The sequence below is a fragment of the Anabrus simplex genome, chromosome 3, assembly GCF_040414725.1.
Source record: "Anabrus simplex isolate iqAnaSimp1 chromosome 3, ASM4041472v1, whole genome shotgun sequence".
NCBI lineage: Eukaryota > Metazoa > Arthropoda > Insecta > Orthoptera > Tettigoniidae > Anabrus > Anabrus simplex.
The window spans coordinates 70,513,890-70,533,926 of NC_090267.1; the positions used below are offsets into that span (position 1 = coordinate 70,513,890).

The 20,037-nt window shown below is 44.4% G+C and overlaps 1 protein-coding gene and 3 non-coding genes across 4 annotated transcripts in view; 3 read left to right on the top strand and 1 right to left on the bottom strand.

Annotated features, from left to right (window-relative positions):
- LOC136866659 (serpin B3) overlaps positions 1 to 20,037 on the bottom strand; it is a 229,936-nt gene that overhangs the window by 120,966 nt on the left and 88,933 nt on the right. The window lies entirely within an intron of this gene.
- On the top strand, positions 8,948 to 9,020 carry TRNAR-ACG (transfer RNA arginine (anticodon ACG)). The gene has a single exon. It is a non-coding gene; the product is annotated as a tRNA-Arg (tRNA).
- TRNAR-ACG (transfer RNA arginine (anticodon ACG)) lies at positions 12,671 to 12,743 on the top strand. Its single transcript has one exon. It is a non-coding gene; the product is annotated as a tRNA-Arg (tRNA).
- On the top strand, positions 16,840 to 16,912 carry TRNAR-ACG (transfer RNA arginine (anticodon ACG)). The gene has a single exon. It is a non-coding gene; the product is annotated as a tRNA-Arg (tRNA).

Sequence of the window (20,037 nt, forward strand, 5' to 3'; positions counted from 1 at the left end):
AGTTGGGCCTACAGCTAACAAAATCACGTGTGAGGTACATTTCTTTTCTTTCATTGTATTTAAAATTTTGAATATAATTACACTTAAACGAATGCCTTCAATTGTTTTAACACGGAGATGAGAAGCTAGAAAATTTACATTGGTTAATTCAGAAACTGCACAACATCCGAAGCTCGTAGGATCAAAGTACTTACAAAATAGGAGAAGTACTTACAAAATCGAAAATGCAAGTTACATTTTAAGTGAAACAGTCCAAGCCCTTGACCCGCAGGTCTTTATAATAAAACAAAGGGGAGAAAACTCCTTCGGGTGTTCAAAAATTTAGCGAAAGTAGCTTGGCTTCCAGTAAGTTTTACAACATACCGTGGATCGAACCTTTGAAGTTCACTTTACGTTGGAGTACAATTTGTCCCTAGTGGGCTACGAGTTTTCATACAAGACCACGTCGATCAGAATCACAGTTGAACTGCTGTACAGTTACCCCTAAATATTATATATATATTACCTTCGAGAAGAATACAAATTTTCAAAGGCATAAAGCCCACACTACTCGGCGATAGGAAGAGAAAAAAGGTTACATTTACAGGACAAAAGTGAATAATGGAAAGGAGGCAGAAACACAAGTACTCCGAATTAATTTTTAGATTGGAGGCCTAAGTGGACGAAAACCCTATGACACAGATGGGTGACTAAGAAGGAAAGAAATTTAAAGCCGAAAAGGGAGTTGGTAGAAATGTAGAATGTTAGGAGACTTAGTCAACCCGTATTAATTTATAGGGAGTTTAGCGAGGTAACAATCCATGTTTTCTTATATTTCCCATGAGGAAGACTGAAAGTTGCAGTTTTTTTAGAAATGGGCGGGCCCTACATTTTGTTTGAGATAAAAGCCGGCGTCCTTGCAATTATATACTAAACACCAAAACCCATGGCACTACAGGCCTTGGAGGGCCTTGGCCTACCAAGCGACCGCTGCTCATCCCGGGGGCCTGCAGATTACGAGGTGTCGTGTGGTCAGCACGACGAATCCTCCCGGCCATTATTCTTGGCTTTCTAGACCGGGGCCGCTATCTCACCGTCAGATAGCTCCTCAACTCTAATCACGTAGGCTGAGTGGACCTCGAACCAGCCCTCAGGTCCAGGTAAAAGTCTCTGACCTGGCCGGGAATCGAACCCGGCGCCTCCGGGTAAGAGGCAGGTACGCTACCCCTACACCACGGGGCCGGCAATTATATACTAAGGAGAACGTAAATATCTTCCCGAGCTACACACGCAGAAGATTCACTTAATAAAACTGACTGCCGTACCCTGTTCATAAAAATATCATGATGCCGAAACCCCCGCCTCTCATCTCCCGGAGATGTCCTCTATCCTCTATTCGCAGAACACACAATAAAGATCAGACTAAAATAAACTATATCAGGTAGACAGTTCGTACAACATCCAAAGACAAACATTCTGCACGACTAGTAATGGGATCTGAACACCGACTGCTCTAAAATATTGATATCAGAGGCATCTAGTCCTCAAAGGGAAAAACTACTATTTCACACTTTCTCAGTTTTTACTAAAGATGGATGCACAGTCGGAGAAGATACAACTTTAACTTCACGGAGTGGCCTTACTCATGGTACAATTATTATTATTATTATTATTATTATTATTATTATTATTATTATTATTATTATTATTATTATTATTAATATTGTTATTGACACAATAAACGTGGGACGCTTGAAGACGCTCCTTGCAGCGTACTGAAAATGTTATGCTGCAGTCCCGCCATGTTGGCGAAAGAGTGACTCTCCCGTGTGGGTGGGTTCATATCCCGCTGTACTCATAATGGTTCGCGACGGATTCACTCTCGCGTCCCGCGTTGGTGTGAGCTTCTCTCAAAAGCATCCAACATCTCTTGCTGTTGGTGGCCACGTTTCTGAGACGTACGTTAGCATAGGTCTTGTGTTTTGTATAATCAATCAAACAATCGTCCGATTCGTTGGCTGAACGGCTGGCCTTCGGTTCAGAGGGTCCCGGGTTCGATTCCCGGCCGGGTCGGGGATTTTAACCTTAATTGGTTAATTCCAATGGCACGGAGGCTGGGTGTATGTGTGGTCTTCATTATCATTTCATCCTCATCACGACGCGCAGGTCGCATACGGGCGTCAAATAGAAATACCTGCACCTGGCGAGCCGAACCCGTCCTGGGATATCCCGGCACTAAAAGCCATACGACATTTCATTTCAATCAGTCAATCACTGAGCACTTATCTGCGTTTCAGGCAGTCATCCAGACAGCAAGTTCCCTATCTGTTTTTTATCTAATCTTTCCTTAAACAACTGCGAAGAATTTTGTAATTTACTGAACATGTCCGTTGGTAAATTATTCCAATTTCTAACTCCTCATCTTGTAAACGAATATTTGCCCCAATTTGTCCTCTTGAATACCAACTTTATCTTCATATTGTAATCTTTCCTACTTTTAATGATCTTTCCTACTTTAGTTAGTAAGCTTATGGATACGAGAGCGAAGGAGATTGAATAGTCAGTATCAGCAGCCAGTAGTCTCTGAAATTGAAGTTCCTTATTCACGACTAGCTCCATGGCTTCACCTGATTCTATTACTTTCGGTATTAAAGAACAAGGTCTCCCTGTGCTCCAAACGTAAGACTAAAGTACTTCTGTTAAGTTTTAACGAGCTTTGCCCCATTGTTGTCGTTTCACTCGAGCGTACCGTGACATCACTTACTAGCACTCATTCGCTGCTAAACTTTTACAAACACGGGAAGTAAAGTACAGTTTATGGCATATTGTTTGCTTGTGGAGGTCATGATTAATAAAACGTTTCAAGATCGGTCAACCTCTCACTTAATGGTGTTCCTGTGAACTCTCATTTACTAACTGGCGCTGATTGGGTACCGGTTGTGACAGATGATAAATTCGTACCTTACAGTTGGCCACCTCCCTCGCTGTGTCCGAGAGAAAACCAACCCGGGAGGATGAACAGATTAAGAAAGAAAAGAAAGACCATTGGCCACCCTGAAAAGGGTTTTCTTATTATTATTCACGGGCGTTTCCAAAGCCCGCCTCTGTGGTATAGTGGTTCGCGTGATTAGCTGCCACGAAATTTTAAAAGTGGTACGAGTGCTGGAACGGGCTCCACTCAGCCTCAGGAGGTCAAATGAGTAGAGATGGGTTCGTTTCCCACCTCAACCATTCTGGAAGTAGTTTTGCCGCTTTTCCTCCAGGCAAATGCCTCGATGGTACCTAACTTAAGGCCACAGTCGCTTCTTTCTCTCTTCCTTGTCTATCCCTTCCAATATTCCCATCCCCCCAGAAGGCACCTGTTCATATAGCAGGTGAGACCACCTGGGCGAGGTACTGGTTCTTCTTCCCAGTCGTATCCCCGATGCAAAGTTTCATACTTCAGGACACTGCCCTTGAGGTGGTAGAGGTGGGATCCCTCGCTGAGTCCGAGCGAAAAATCAACACTGGATGGTAAACAGATTCAGAAATAAAGAAAGAAGAAAAGAAAGACGGGCACGCTAACCATTTAGCCATGGAGCCGGGCATTGAAGTCTGGTGACCAACAAGGATTAAGCTTTCTTATTTTTCATTCAGAGTTGTCGTGTTCTGGAAGACTGACTCCTTGGCTGAATGCTCCGCATTGAGGCCGTCAGTTCAGAGGAACCCGGATTCGATTCCCCACCAGTTCAGAGATTTTAATCGCCTTTTATTAATATTTCTGGCGCGGTAACTGGTCGTTCGTGTCAGTCCCAACACTCTCCTCTTCATATTCACACTACGCAACATAACACAACACAACACAACACACTACCAATCATCACAGAAACACGCAATAGTGATTATATCCCTCCACAAATGGTTGGCGTCAGGAAGAACATCTGGTCGTAAAACAGCGCCAAATCCACATGTGCGTGACACAGATCGCACTCACGACCCCACAAGTGTGGGGAAAGTGGTAGAAGAAGAAGTTGTCATATTGTGTGTTACGGAGATATCCGTGGTAGTTAGAGGTGAAAGAAGGCGCGGGCTGGAATAGGTCTCAACTACAAAATTAAAGTTAATTTAACACTTTAACAAAGGTTATATTTTCTTTTCAAAATCAACAATTAACAGAGTATAACAGGTACCAAGTAGCAGATCAACAAATTAACAAATTACAGTTCGTTACAAGATTTGGGCTTCGAGCCCCAAGTTTAATTCCTGAGCTCTCAGCTCACAACCACAATTGCTAAAGGGCAGAAAACCCCTAAGTACGAGGAGCACTTGCTCCTAATTACAATGTTAAGAAAAAGAGCAGACCCGCTCTCAATTTTACAAGCCTATAAAAGGCTACAACAAACTTCATTTCTATCTGCCCTTAAGGCACACAAGGGAACAGGGGTAATTAATGCCCAACCTACGGGGCCTTCATGAAGAAAACAAAACATCAGGTTAAGTTACTGGCCCAAAGTACAGAAGAGATTGGAGGCGTGAAATTGCACTCCTAAATACACTTTTAAAACCTAAGCGGCTCTAGGCCGAAACACAGGGGCTAATCCCAAACTAAGGAGGTGACCCGTATGAGAAACTTTAATATTTTAAGGAAGAGAAGAAACGGTTATGAAAACGTAGTCACCTCGATTTCCAAATGAAGGGGAGTTCGAGAGGGTAAAGCACTCTCTTTCCCCGCTTTACAGTAATTTATAGATTTATAATTTATAGATTTACATAGACAGAAAAGAATTTACATTTAAAAAAAGGTAGGTTACATACTAAAGGTTTCGAACCCTCCCAGAGAGTTAAACTGCTGAGCTAGCAAGAAATGAAGATGTTAACAGGCCATTAAATTGTAGAAGAACTGCTGCTTCAAGAAAGAGGCGCTTCCCGCCCCCTGCTACATTTCCACACACACTAAGTTAGATGTTACTGAAGTGGCCCCGAGACAAAAAATCAGCAGTTTATATACCCTCGTGGAACATTCGAGACCTTTCAGGAATGAGTAGACACACCCTTTCGCTTTTATTGGATAACAGCAAAAACGAATACACAAGACGAGGAAGAAACACCTTATTGGTGGAAAATTAATTACATAAATTCATGATTGGTTACATTCAAAACGGGCGGAAAGAAAGGATTTATATTGCCAACCCACAAACCACAGAACAAAATTTAGTAAACATAAAACTTAGGAATACAATATTTCTTCAAGAAAGTTCATTCCATTGCACCAGAATGTGTTACCATAGTTTTGGGTAGAGACATCTGTTAGAGATTGTCCACACGTCTTAATCGTTGAAAAACAAAAGGCAAATAAAAATCACTCAGTGACATCTTCTGAATAACCATGGAATTAGTTCAGTAGTTAAAGTTCCAAGTTTCTCCAATAGAGAAGTTTCAATTGGCGCAATATTTGAATTAGCGGCGTGGAGCTGTACCGCCCTTTACATTGTGGAAGTCGACCATTATCCGATTTTCCCATCCAGGATAATCTTCTGCATCCACGTCCTCTGCCTATCTTGCCTTCTACGATCGATTGCATCCGGCTGTATTGGTCATGCCTGAAGATGCGACGGATATCGCCCACTTTCCTGTGTTATGCGAGGATTAGAACTTCACATGATTTCCCGGCGCGACAGTCTACTTATTTGCTGGCGACATGATCTACCCTTCTGATCATAAACATTCTGTGGCACATTCACGTTCCAAAGGATATTAGTCGGTTCATTGACCAAGCCTTTAGTATCCATCCTTCGACTTGAAACCTTGACGTGAAGCGAGTACCTGTCTATGTCGATTTGTTCCATTTCAACAACTCACTCATCATCAGAACGTACAAGAAAATGTATATAGAATCTGTAAATCGACATCAGTAGTTAATCAATCATCAGTTATCATCAATCTGTATTTGTGGCAGATTCCCTATAAATGGTTTACTTACTGACTCCACGTCTGATCTTGGGGGATCGAATTAAGAAAGACAAGCCCACGTATAGTCCGCGCACCTTTTAGCGATATTACTTTGTACGGGTTTGAGGAGTAAGGAGGGAGCTCTCCCGGTTCCGGTTATACTGCCAACTGATTGAAAATGAAATCTGAATTGAATCGATGCTATGATATGATATGATATGATATGATATGATATGATATGATATGATATGATATGATATGATATGATATGATATGATATGATATGATATGATATGATATGATATGATATGATATGATATGATATGATATGATATGATATGATATGATATGATATGATATGATATGATAAAGTTGGAATTCAAGAGGACAAACTGGGGAAAATATTAATTTATAGGAAGGGGAGTTAGGGATTGGAATAACTTACCAAGGGAGATGTTCAATAAATTTCCAATTTCTTTGAAATCATTTAGGAAAAGGCTAGGAAAGCAACAGATAGGGAATCTGCCACCTGGGCGTCTGCCCTAAATGCAGATCAGTATCGATTGATATGATCGATCAATATGAATTTTCTAAACATTTATTATCTTCCGCCAACAACTGTGTCACACATATATATATATTTTTTTGCTAGTTGCTTTACGTCGCACCAACACAGATAGGTCTTATGGCGACGATGGGACAAGGAAGGGCTAGGAGTGGGAAGGAAGCGGCCGTGGCTTTAATTAAGGTACAGCCCCAGTATTTGCCTGGTGTGAAAATGGGAAACCACGGAAAACCATTTTCAGGGCTGCCGACAGTGGGGTTCGAACCTACTATCTCCCGAATACTGGATACTGGCCGCACTTACGCGACTGCAGCTATCGAGCTCGGTCATACATTATTTAACATTATATAACATGACTTCTATAGTTTGGCTTTGCTGTGTAAACAACAACAGTACTAGTACGTAAAGTATATGCCAGATGTCACACAGATGCATAAGCGATTCAAAGTTTGTGCTTCAAAGGTTGCCAATACGAATCTCGAAGATAACCGAGGTCGACCGATTCAGCACTAGGGTGTCCATGTATCACTAAAAGGTGCGCGTACTGTACATGGCGTTCGTAGATCTAGAAACGGGATTCGATAATCTTGACTGGACCAAGCTGTTCCAGATCCTGAAGGTGATCGGGATCACACACCGAGAGAAAACAATGATCTACAATCTGTACAAATATCAGTCTGCAGTGATAAAAATTGAGGTCGTAGAGAAAGAAGCTCAGCTTGCATCCGGGAAATAGTGGGTTCGAAACCCTGTCAGCAGCCTTGAAGATGGTTATCTGTGGTTTCCCATTTTCACACCAGGCAAATGCTGAGGCTGTACCTTAATTAAGGCAACGGCCGCTTCCTTCCCACTCCTAACCCTTTCCTGTCCCATCGTCGCCAGAAGACCAGGAAGCAATCCAGGAAGGAATGAGGCAAGTCTGCAGTTTGTACCTTGTCCCCTCCTTTCTTTACAAGTAGTTTTACGTCGCAACGACACAGTTAGATAGGTGTTATGGCGACGATGGGACAGGAAAGGGCTAGTAGTGGGAAGGAAGCGGCAGTGGCCTTAATTAATGTACAGACCCAGCATTTGCCCGGTGTGAAAATGGAAGACCACGGAAAACTATCTTTAGGGCTGCCGACAGTGTGGTTCGAACCAACTATCTCCCGAATACCCGATACTAGCCGCACTTAAGCGACTGCAGCTATCGAGCTCGGTAAATCCCTAGTTTTCAATGTTTATATAGAACATTGTAAGGAATTATTTCGTCGTCTCGAAGTTATTGCCTTTCTCACCATAATGTCGGTAACACAAGTCTAATGGCTACTAAACGTCGGATGTAATAAATCATGAGGAATACGGATGTACAACTAAAATAGCCATATTTAGCCGACTGATTCATATACTTGCCGCTTCATACAATGCCACAATAGGTCTTTGCGAGTACTGCGCCAATTACAGACCTCGCTAGAGATGAACGGCCTAGCCGCTTGTTGACACGTATTTTCGTAATGGAGAAGGCCCGTGATTGACTACTCGCATACTCGGCGGAAACATTCAACTCCCTGAGAGTGCTGCATCAGAAACAAGGTGAAAATAAATCCTATAAAAATTCCTTCTTTCTTTCTTAATCCCTTTACCCCACAGGGTTGGATTTTCCCTCGGACTCAGCGAGGGATCTCACCTCTGCCGCCTTAAAAGGCTGTGTCCTGGAGCATGAGACTTTCAGTCAGAGGATAAAACAGAGGAGTAGGACCAGTACCTCGCTCAGGTGGTCACACCTGCTATGACGAACAGGGGCCTTGTGGTGGAGATGGGAAGATTGGAAGGGACAGACAAGGAAGAGGGAAGGAAGCGGCCGTGGCCTTAAGTTAGGTACCATACCGGCATTTGACTGGAGGAGAAGTGGAAAACCACCGTAAACCACTTCCAGGATAGCTGAGGCGGCAATAGAACACTCCTCTATTGAGTTGATCTCCAGAGGCTGAGTGGACCCCGTTCCGGCTCTCTTACCACTTTTCAAATAGCCGGGAATAGAAGCCGGGCCTCTGGAGGTGGCAGCTAATCATCCCTTCCAATCTTCTAATCGCCCCACAAGGCCCCTGTTCAGCATAGTAGGTAAAGCCGCATACGTGCGGTACTGGTCATCCTCCCCAGTTGTATCCCCTACCCAAAGTCTCAAGCTCCAGGACACTCCTCTTGAGGCGGTAGAGGTGGAATCCCTCGATGAGACGGAGGAAAAAACAAACACTGGTGGGTAAACAGATTAAGAAAGGAAGAAAGAACAAATGTTGGGATTGTACCTTAATTAAGGCCACGGTCGATTCTCTCCTAATTCTAGCCCTTTCCTATCCCGTCGTCACCATAAGATCGGCCTTGTGGTGATGCGACACAAAGCATATAGCAAAGGAAAACTTCAGTGGCCATAAAATACATTCTATCATATTTCGCAAGGGGAAGATCATTTTAGGCTATAGATCTTAAATAGCGTACGGCCTTGTGGCGCAACGGATAACGCCTCTGACTACGGATCAGAAGATTCCAGGTTCGAATCCTGGCAGGGTCGTTTATATTTGATTACTAGAGGACTGCTTCGTGTATTTTGAGTTGACAGGTGATGTCGTTAGGAAAGAGGTAGGCTACCTTACTCTCTGTTACGGAACTTTTTTCTTTCTAGGGGCTTTACGTCACACCGACACAGATACGTCTTATGGCGACGATGGGATAGGAAAGGCCTAGGAGTTGGAAGGAAGCGGCCGTGGCCTTAATTAAGGTACAGCCCAGCATTTGCCTGGTGTGAAAGTGGGAAACCACAGAAAACCATCTTCAGGGCTGCCGATAGTGGGATTCGAACCTACTCTCTCCCGGAAGCAAGCTCACAGCCGCGCTCCTCTACGCGCACGGCCAACTCGCCCGGTGCTACGGAACTTGTGGGGCCCCATGTTGCTGAACGTAGTTCTGTATGAGCATTATTTCTTTGCCACAATTCTCATAATAGAGATATAGAAGCTAACATAAAAGAGGGCGCGGCCCACGTAAACAACGCTTAAAATTGAATTTAAACAAATTTTTAATACTTACAGTAATAACGTCATCATCATCATCTGTTTACCCTCCAGGTTCGGTTTTTCCCTCGGACTTAGAGAGGGATCCCACCTCTACCGCCTCAAGGGCAGTATCCTGGAGCTTCAGATTCTTGGTCGGGGGATACAACAGGGGAGTGTGACCAGTACCTCGCCCAGGCGGCCTCACCTGCTATGCTGAACAGGGGCCTTGTGGAGGAATGGGAAGATTGGAAGGGATAGGCAAGGAGGAGGGAAGGAAGCGGTCGTGGCCTTAATTTAGGTACCATCCCGGCATTCGCCTGGATGAGAAGTGGGAAACCACGGAAAACCACTTCCAGGATGGCTGAGGTGGGAATCGAACCCACCTCTACTCAGTTGACCTCCCGAGGCTGAGTGGACCCCGTTCCAGCCCTCGTACAACTTTTCAAATTTCGTGGCAGAGCCGGGAATCGAACCCGGGGGTGGCAGCTAATCACGCTAACCACTACACCACAGAGGCGGACTGGCTAAAAGTTACATATCAAAATAGAAGAAGAAACCTAGGATTGGTCGGAAGTTAATTGCAGAAATTACTGGTTGGCTAAGTTCAAAACTGGTGGAAAGAAAGATTAATATTGCCAACCCACAAATGAAAGAACGAAATTTAGTAAGGAACAAACTTATGAATACAAAATTTCTTCAAATAAACTTCTACCACTTCGCACCAGGGTGCATTGTCATAGTTTTTGTAGAGACATATATCAGAGAATGTCCACACTTCTTGATAATTAGTAAACAAAAGCAGTTCGAATTTAACACAGTGACATCTTCTGAGAGCCGCCTCTGTGGTGTAGTGGTTAGCGTGATTAGCTGCCACCCCAGGAGGTCCGGGTTCGATTCCCGGCTCTGCCACGAAATTTGAAAAATGGTACGAGGGCTGGAACGGGGTCCACTAAGCCTCGGGAGGTCAACTGAGTAGAGGCGGGTTCGATTCCCACCTCAGCCATCCTCGAAGTGGTTTTCCGTGGTTTCCCACTTCACCTCCAGGCAAATGCCGGGATGGTACCTATCTTAAGGCCACGGCCGCTTCCTTCCCTCATCCTTGCCTACCCCTTCCAATCTTCCCATCCCCATACTAGGCCCCTGTTCACTATAGCAGGTGAGGCCGCCTGGGCGAGGTACTGGTCATACTCCCCAGTTGTATCTCCCGACCAAAAGTCTGAAGCTCCAGGACACTGCCCTTGAGGCGGTAGAGGTGGGATCCCTCGCTCAGTCCGAGGGAAAAGCCGAATCTGGAGGGTAAACAGATGATGATGATGATATCTTCTGAGAAACTGTTGAGATAATTCAGTTTTTAAAGTTCAGAGTTTCTGCTGTAGGGGAGAACTTTAAGGCGGAAAATTCAAAACTGCGGCGTAGAGGTGTATCAACCGGTACAATTACCATCGAAAAACCGTTTCATACAGAAACATGGATTGATTTCCGAGCGAGTTGGCCACGAGGTCCTTTGTTTGCGTATCTGTGAGCTTTTATCATCATCATCATCATCATCTGTTTACCCTCCAGGGTCGGCTTTTCCCTCGGACACAGCGAGGGATCCCACCTCTACCGCCTCAAGGGCAGTGTCCCGGAGCTTCAGACTCTTGGTCGGGGATACAACTGGGGAGAATGACCAGTACCTCGCCCAGGCGGCCTCACCTGCTATGCTGAACAGGGGCCTTGTGGAGGGATGGGAAGATTGGAAGGGATAGGCAAGGAAGAGGGAAGGAATCGGCCGTGGCCTTATGTTAGGTACAATCCCGGCATTCGCCTGGAGGAAAAGTGGCAAACCTGGGAAAACCACTTCCAAGATGGCTGAGGTGGGAATCGAATCCACATCTACTCAGTTGACCTCCCGAGGCTGAGTGGACCCCGTTCGAGCCCTCATACCACTTTTCAAATTTCGTGGCAGAGCCGGGAATCGAACCCGGGCCTCCGGGGGTGGCAGCTATTCACGCTAACCACTACACCACAGAGGCGGACTGTGAGCTTTTATTCCGGAGAAAATGGGCTTGAATTCCAGCTTTAAATATGGTTTTCCATTGTTTCCTCATTTTCACCCCCATGCAAATGCTGGGATCTCAATTAAGGTCACGTCCGGCCACTAACTCCCCAATCGTTTCCTTTTCCCATCCCTCTCTTAGTGCTACGCCAAACCGCTAGCAAAAAGAGTTACATTGCTTGGATTTCATCAAAGCACAGTGGACGAAAACTGTAAAACAGAGAATGTATAGGACTTCTTCTTCTTCTTCTTCTTCTTCTTCTTCTGCTTAATCTGTTTAACCTCCAGGGTTGGTTTTTTCCCTCGGACTCAGCAAGGGATCCCACCTCTATCGCCTCAAGGGCAGTGACCTAGAGCTTCAGAGCCGGGGGATACAACTGGGGAGGATGACTAGTACCTCTCTCAGGCGGTCGCACCTGCTATGACGAACAGGGGCCTTGTGGTGGAGATGGGAAGATTGGAAGGGATAGACAAGGAAGAGGGAAGGAAGCGGCCGTGGCCTTAAGTTAGGTACCATCCCGGCATTTGCCTGGAGGAGGTGGAAAACCACGTAAAACCACTTCCAGCATGGCTGAGGTGGGAATCGAACCCACCTCTACTGAGTTGATCTCCAGAGGATGAGTGGACCCCGTTCCGGCTCTCGTACCACTTTTCAAATAGCCGGGAATAGAAGCCGGGCCTCTGGAGGTGGCAGCTAATCATCCCTTCCAATCTTCTAATAACCACACAAGGCCCCTGTTCAGCATAGAAGGTAAGGCCGCCTACGTGAGGTACTGGTCATCCTCCCCAGTTGTATCCCCTACACAAAGTCTCAAGCTCCAGGACACTCCTCTTGAGGCGTGTAGATGTGGAATCCCTCGATGAGTCGAAGGGAAAAACAAAACCTGGTGGGTAAACAGATTAAGAAGGGTATACAGAACAAATTTTGGGATTGTACCTTAATTAAGGCCACGGTCGATTCCCTCCTAATTCTAGAACTTTCCCATCCCATCGTCAACATAAGACCGGCCAGTGGTGATGCGACACAAAGCATATAGCAAAGAAAGAATGTCAGACAGTGGCTTTAAATTACATTCTATAATATTTCGCAAAGGACAGATCATTATTGGCTACAGATTTTAAACGGCGTACGGCCCTGTGGCGCAACGGATAACGCGTCTGACTACGGATCAGAAGATTCCAGGTTCGAATCCTGGCAGGGTCGTTTATATTTGATTACTAGAGGTCTGCTTCGTGTATTTTGAGTTGACTAGTGATCTCGTTAGGAAAGAGGTAGGCTACCTTACTCACCGCTACGGAACTTGTGGGGCCCCATGTTGCTGAACGTAGTCTATATCAGCATTATTTCTTTGCCACAATTCTCGTAATAGAGATATAGAAGCTAACATAAAAAAGGGCGTGGCCCACGTACACAATGCTTAAAAATAAATTTAAACGATTTTTTGAATACTTACAATAATAACGTCATCATCATCATCTGTTTACCCTCCAGGTTCGGATTTTTCCCAGGGACTCAGCGAGGCATCCCACCTCTATCGCCTCAAGGGCAGTGTCCTGGAGCTTCAGACTCTTGGTCGGGGGATACAACTGGGGAGAATGACCAGTACCTCGCCCAGGCGGCCTCACCTGCTATGCTGAAAAGGGGCCTTGTGGAGGGATGGGAAGATTGGAAGGGATAGGCAGGGAAGAGGGAAGGAAGCAGCCGTGGCCTTAAGTTAGGTACCATCCCGGCATTCGCCTGGAGGAGATGTGGGAAACCACGGAAAACCACTTCCAGGATGGCTGAGGTGGGAATCGAACCCACCTCTACTCAGTTGACCTCCCGAGGCTGAGTGGACCCCGTACCAGCCCTCGTACGACATTTCAAATTTCGTGGCAGAGCCGGGAATCGAACCCGGGCCTCCTTGGGTGGCAGCTAATCACGCTAACCACTACACCACAGAGGCGGACCAGTAATAACGTAACAGTTTATATGATGCAACGCTGGATCAGGCAAACCTCCACACCTCTGTTTAATAACAATGGTTGCTAATCATATTCCTGCAAGGAACATATTACTAGGCTTGTCACAGCAGCCAACATGATCTTGCTATTATTACTGTTACGGCGTTACCCTTGGAACAGCAGAAGTGGAAGAAGGTGCGGGCTGGAATGGGTCTAACTACAAAACCGGGAAATGAATTAAAATTTCATTAAAAGTTATATTTTCAAAATAGCCAAACTTAACAGATTTGATATAGAATTACCAACTTTAACCAATAACAACAAGTAAAAAGTACCAGTAGTCCGCCTCTGTGGTGTAATGGTTAGCGTGATTAGCTGCCACCCCCGGAGGTCCGGGTTCGATTCCCGGCTCTGCCACGAAATTTGAAAAGTGGTACGAGGGCTGGAACGGGGTCCACTCAGCCTCGGGAGGTCAACTGAGTAGAGGTGGGTTCGATTCCCACCTCAGCCATCCTCGAAGTGGTTTTCCGTGGTTTCCCACTTCACCTCCAGGCGAATGCCGGGATGGTACCTAACGTAAGACCACGGCCGCTTCCTTCCCTCATCCTTGCCTATCCCTTCCAATCTTCCCATCCCCCTACAAGGCCCCTGTTCAGCATAGCAGGTCAGACCGCCTGGGCGAGGTATTGGTCATACTCCCCAGTTGTATCCCCGACCAAGAGTCTGCAGCTCCAGGACACTGCCCTAGAGACGGTAGAGGTGGGATCTCTCGCTGAGTCCGAGGGAAAAGCCGAACCTGGAGGGTAAACAGATGATGATGATGATGATGAAAAAGGTACCAGTAAAAAAATTTAAGTCTAGGAATGACAAAATTTGGTGGTATACCAGAACAGGCTTCAAGCCTTCACTTTAAACTCAGCTCCCAAGGGCAGAAAACCCCTAATAACATGGAGCAGTTGCTCCCACCTTCACCTCTCAAGCCTCTCTGAGGCACTTTTACCACAAATAAAAGAGCTAACCCGCTGTCATTTTTCCGAGCCTATCAAAGGCAACAACCAACATTACTATCAACTGCCCTCAAGCTACATCTACAAAGAAACAGGGGTATCTTTTACCCAACATATTGGGTCTTCGTTGAAAAAGAATAGGATAATTAAATGGCCCAAAATACAAAGCAGAATGGAGGCGTGTACTTGCACTCCTACATGAACACTTGTTAAAACCTAAGGGGCACTAGGCCGATTAAACAGGGGCTATTCCCACACTGGGGAGGTGACTCGTATAAGGAAATTTTAATACATTAAGAGTAGAAAATCGGTTATATTGTAGTCACCTCAAATCGAAAAAGAAGGGGAGTTCGAGAGGGTAAAGCACTTACTATCCCCGATTTACAGTTAAAGTAATAAGAAAATTTTACATAAGCCGGCACTAAGTTACATTTTTAGATAGGTAGGTTACATTGAAAAGGTTACTGACCTTCCCCGGGGGTTAAACTGCTGAGCTAGCAAGAAATAAAAATGTTAAACGGCCATTACCTTTGTTGAAGAGCTGCTGCCCGAATGAAGAGGCGCTACCCGCCCCCTGCTATACTTCCATACACTAAGCTAGATGTTGTTGAAGTGGCGACGAGCCGTGAAAATTAGCAGTTTTTAAACACTCAGGGAAGATTCGAGACCTTTCATGAATAATTAAGACACACCCACTCAACTTTATTGGCTGGCTAAAAGTTACACATCAAAATAGAAGAAGAAACCTAGGATTGGTTGGGAATTAATTGCTGAAATTACTGATTGGCTAAGTTCAAAACTGGCGGAAAGAAAGATTAATATTGCCAACCCACAAATGAAAAACCGAAATTTAGTAAGCAACAAACTTATGATTACAAAATTTCGTCATATAAAGTTCTACCACTTCGCACCAGTTTGCATGGCCACAGTTTTTGTAGAGACATCTATCAGAGAATGTCCACAATTCTTGATAATTGGTAAACAAAAGCAGTTCGAATTTAACACAGTGACATCTTCTGAGAAACTGTTGAGATAATTCAGTTTTTAAAGTTCAGAGTTTCTGCTGTAGGGGGTACTTTAAGGCGGAAAATTCAAAAGTGCGGCGTAGAGGTGTACCAACCGTACAATTACCATCGAAAAACCGATTCATACAGAAACATGGATTGATTTCCGAGCGAGTTGGCCACGAGGTCCTATTTTTTAATATCTGTGAGCTTTTATTCCGAAGAAAATGGGCTCGAATTCCAGCTGTAAATATTGTTTTCCATAGTTTCCTCATTTTCACTCCCATGCAAATGCTGGGACCTCAATTTAGGTCGCGTCCGGCCACTAACTCCCCAATCGTTTCCTTTTCCCATCCCTCTCTTAGTGCTATGCCAAACCGCTAGTAAAAATAGATACATTGCTTGGATTTCATCAAAGTTCAAGGTACGAAGACTGTAAAACAGAGAATGTATAGGACTTCTTCTTCTTCATCTTCTTAATCTTTTTACCCTCCAGGGTTGGTTTTTCTCCTCGGACTCAGCGAGGGATCCGACCTCTACCGCCTCAAGGCCAGTGACCTAAGGCTTCAGATTCGGTCGGGGGATACAACTGGGGAGGATGACTAGTACCTCGTTCAGGCGGCCACACCTGCTATGACGAACAGGGGCCTTGTGGTGGAGATGGGAAGATTGGAAGGAATAGACAAGGAAGAGGGAAGGAAGCGGCCGTGGCCTTAAGTTAGGTACCATACCGGCATTTGTCTGGAGGAGAAGTGGAAAACCACGGAAAACCACTTCCAGGATAGCTGAGGCGGGAATAGAACGCTCCTCTATTGAGTTGATCTCCAGAGGCTGAGTGGACCCCGTTCCGGCCCTCGTACCGCTTTTCAAATAGCTGGGAATAGAAGCCGGGCCTCTGGAGGTGGCAGCTAATCATCCCTTCCAATCTTCTAATAACCCCACATGGCCCCTGTTCAGCATAGTAGGTAAGGCCGCCTACGTGAGGTACTGGTCATCCTCCCCAGTTGTATCCCCTACACAAAGTCTCAAGCTCCAGAACACTCCTCTTGAGGCGTGTAGAGGTGGAATCCCTCGATGAGTCGAAGGGAAAAACAAAACCTGGTGGGTAAACAGATTAAGAAGTGTATAAAGAACAAACGTTGGGATTGTACCTTAATTAAGGCCACGGTCGATTCCCTCCTAATTCTAGCCCTTTCCCATCCCATCGTCAACATAAGACCGGCCTGTGGTGATGCGACACAAAGCATATAGCAAAGAAAGAATGTCAGACAGTGGCTTTAAATTACATTCTATAATATTTCGCAAAGGAAAGTTCGTTATAGGCTACAGATTTTAAATGGCGTACGGCCCTGTGGCGCAACGGATAACGCATCTGACTACGGATCAGAAGATTCCAGGTTCGAATCCTGGCAGGGTCGTTTATATTTAATTACTAGAGGTCTGCTTCGTGTATTTTGAGTTGACTAGTGATCTCGTTAGGAAAGAGGTAGGCTACCCTACTCTCTGTTACGGAACTTGTGGGGCCCCATGTTGCTGAACGTAGTCTATATGAGCATTATTTCTTTGCCACAATTCTCATAATAGAGATATAGAAGCTAACATAGAAAAGGGCGTGGCCACGTACACAATGCTTAAAATTGAATTTAACAATTTTTTGAATACTTACAGTAATAACGTAACAGTTTTTATGATGCAACGCTGGATTAGGCAAACCTCCACACCTCTGTCTAAGGACAATGGTTGCTAATCATATTCCTGCAAGGAACATATTACTAGGCTTGTCGCAGCAGCCAACATAGTCTTGCTATAATTACCATCGAAAAACCGATTCATACAGAAACATGGATTGATTTCCGAGCGAGTTGGCCACGAGGTCCTTTTTTTGCGCATCTGTGAGCTTTTATTCCGGAGAAGATGGGCTCGAATTCCACTTTTAAAGATGGTTATCCATAGTTCCCTCATTTTCACCCCCATGCAAATTCTGGGACCTCAATTAAGGTCACGTCCGGCCACTAACTCCTCAATCGTTTCCTTTTCCCATCCCTCTCTTAGTGCTACGCCAAACCGCTAGCAAAAAGAGATACATTGCTTGATTTCATCAAAGCACAGTGGACGAGGACTGTAAAACAGAGAATGTGTAGGACTTCTTCTTCTTCTTCATCATCTTCTTAATCTGTTTACCCTCCAGGGTTGTTTTTTTTCCTTCGGACGCAGCGAATGATCCCACCTCTACCGCCTCAAGGGCAGTGTCCTGGAACTTCGGACCTTGGGACGGGGGATACAACAGGGGAGGATGACTAGTACCTCGCTCAGGCGGCCGCACCTGCTATGACGAACAGGGGCCTTGTGGTGGATATGGGGAATATTGGAAGGGATAGACAAGGAAGAGGGAAGGAAGCGGCCGTGGCCTTAAGTTAGGTACCATCCCAGCATTTTCCTGGAGGAGAAGTGAGAAAGCACGGAAAATCACTTCGAAGATGGCGGAGGGGGGAATCGAACTCACTTCTACTCAGTTGACCTCCAGAGGTTGAGTGGACCCCGTTCCAGCCCGCGTACCACTTTTCAAATTTCGCGTCAGTGCCGGGAATCGAAGCCGGGCCTCCGGGGGTGGCAGCTAATCACACTAACCACTACACCACAGAGGTGGACAGCATAAAGTCCTATCAGCTGTAATAAAGAACATTCAGTCTATTTTACTAACGAAAAATTACGCGAAATTAATGGAAGGAAGGAACAAAATGTCAATACGTCGATAGGTGCTGCAAGAGTAAATGCCTCATAAACTTGTGGCTGTAGGGGGTCTGGTGCCAGGTCTATTGCATTATTATAACAGATCTATCAGTTTCATAGGGGGGAGACCCAGCTTAACAAATGAAATAGAAGGTTAATACTCTTCGATTGTTAAATATGCTACAATTGTTGTGGACAGTTCCTGCACATATCCCAGTATTTGCATGCTTCCTAGCAACCGGAAGCAACTTCAATAAGTCAGAATTTTAGTAATTTTAATTATTTTAATATTTTAAAGTAAAATGTTCAAAATTTACCGCCTTTTCAACAATATATCACTGTTCCATTATAAATTCCAAGTTTATAAGATTTTTCGTTCTTTTCCTTTTTCAAAGTGTGTATCAAACCTGCAGCTACAAAATGAACCTCAATCGTTAACATAGACTGTAAATCAGATTGTTTGTTTTGTTTTTATTCCGAGCACCAGAAAATATTTATATTTTTGTAAATAAATATGTTATATAAAATCTAATTTAAATCCCATTGATCTGAATGAGTAGTATCTGATTGTAGTACAACGGTATGGGAGAAAACTCTGAAGATTTCATAATTATCCGTGAAACAGTAAGGGAGTTATGAAGAAAACTGTGAAAAGGCGGGAAATTTTGAACATTTTATTTTGAAATGTTGTAATTAGAATTTTGACATTATTGAAGTTGCTTCTGATTGCTCTGAAGCATGCCAATACCGGGTTATGTGCAGCATTTGTCAACTAAGTTTGTAGAATAGATAACAATCGAAGGAATATTGGCCTATTTTCCCTGTGTTAAGCTAGGTCTCCCCCTTAACTTGCGTGTAATATACTGTAGTTAAATAACAATTCGCGGATGCGAATGCGGTTAAAAAGATGAAGGATGTGCGGATGCGGATATAATTTTTGTATATCCGCGCAGAGCTCTATTCATCAGCAGTAACACAGCTCTTGCCTGGAATTTCCTCACAGTACACATTAATACAGGGTGTACCGGGCGGTACACCTCCACGCCGCTAATTCAAACATTGCGCCAGTTGAAACTCCTTTAGTGGAGGAAGCCTGAACTTTAACAACCACATTAATTCTAAGATTTCTCAATGGATGCCTTTACGGTAAATTTTGAAGTGTTCTGAACTATGTCAGTTTAGATTCGTTTTTGTTTTCTCTGCATTAAGAAGTGTGAACATTCTCTTCTAGATGGCACTACTTAAGAACTACAATTGTGCACCCTAGTGCGAAGTGAAGGAACTTCTTTTGAAGAAATTTTGTAGTCATAAGTTTGTTCTTTGTTAAATTTCTTTCAGTTATTTTTTGGGTTGGTAGTATAACCCTTCTCTTTCCGCTTGTTTTGAATTTAGCCAATCCCGAAATTCTCTAATTAAATTTTGACCAATAACGTATGTCTTCTCCGATATGGAGATGTTGCTTGATCCTAGCCAATAAAATTGAGGGGGGTGTGGGTTCTCATTCTTGAAAGGTCTCGAATGTTCCACGAGGGTATTTAAACTGATTTTCTGGTCTCCGGGCCACTTCAGTAACATCTATCCGTGTGTGATTATGTAGCAGGGGGCGGGAAGCTGTGAGCTGACTTCCTTCTTACAGAATACTGTTGATCGCAACTGCGAGCTCACTACATTAGCTTTACGACACCTTGATTCAATCTCACTTACTATATTACCATACTATATTACACACAACCTAAATACTTGAAATTATCTATCTGTTCTAGCTTTCTATCACCAATCTGACATTCAATTCTGTTGAATTTCTTATCTACTG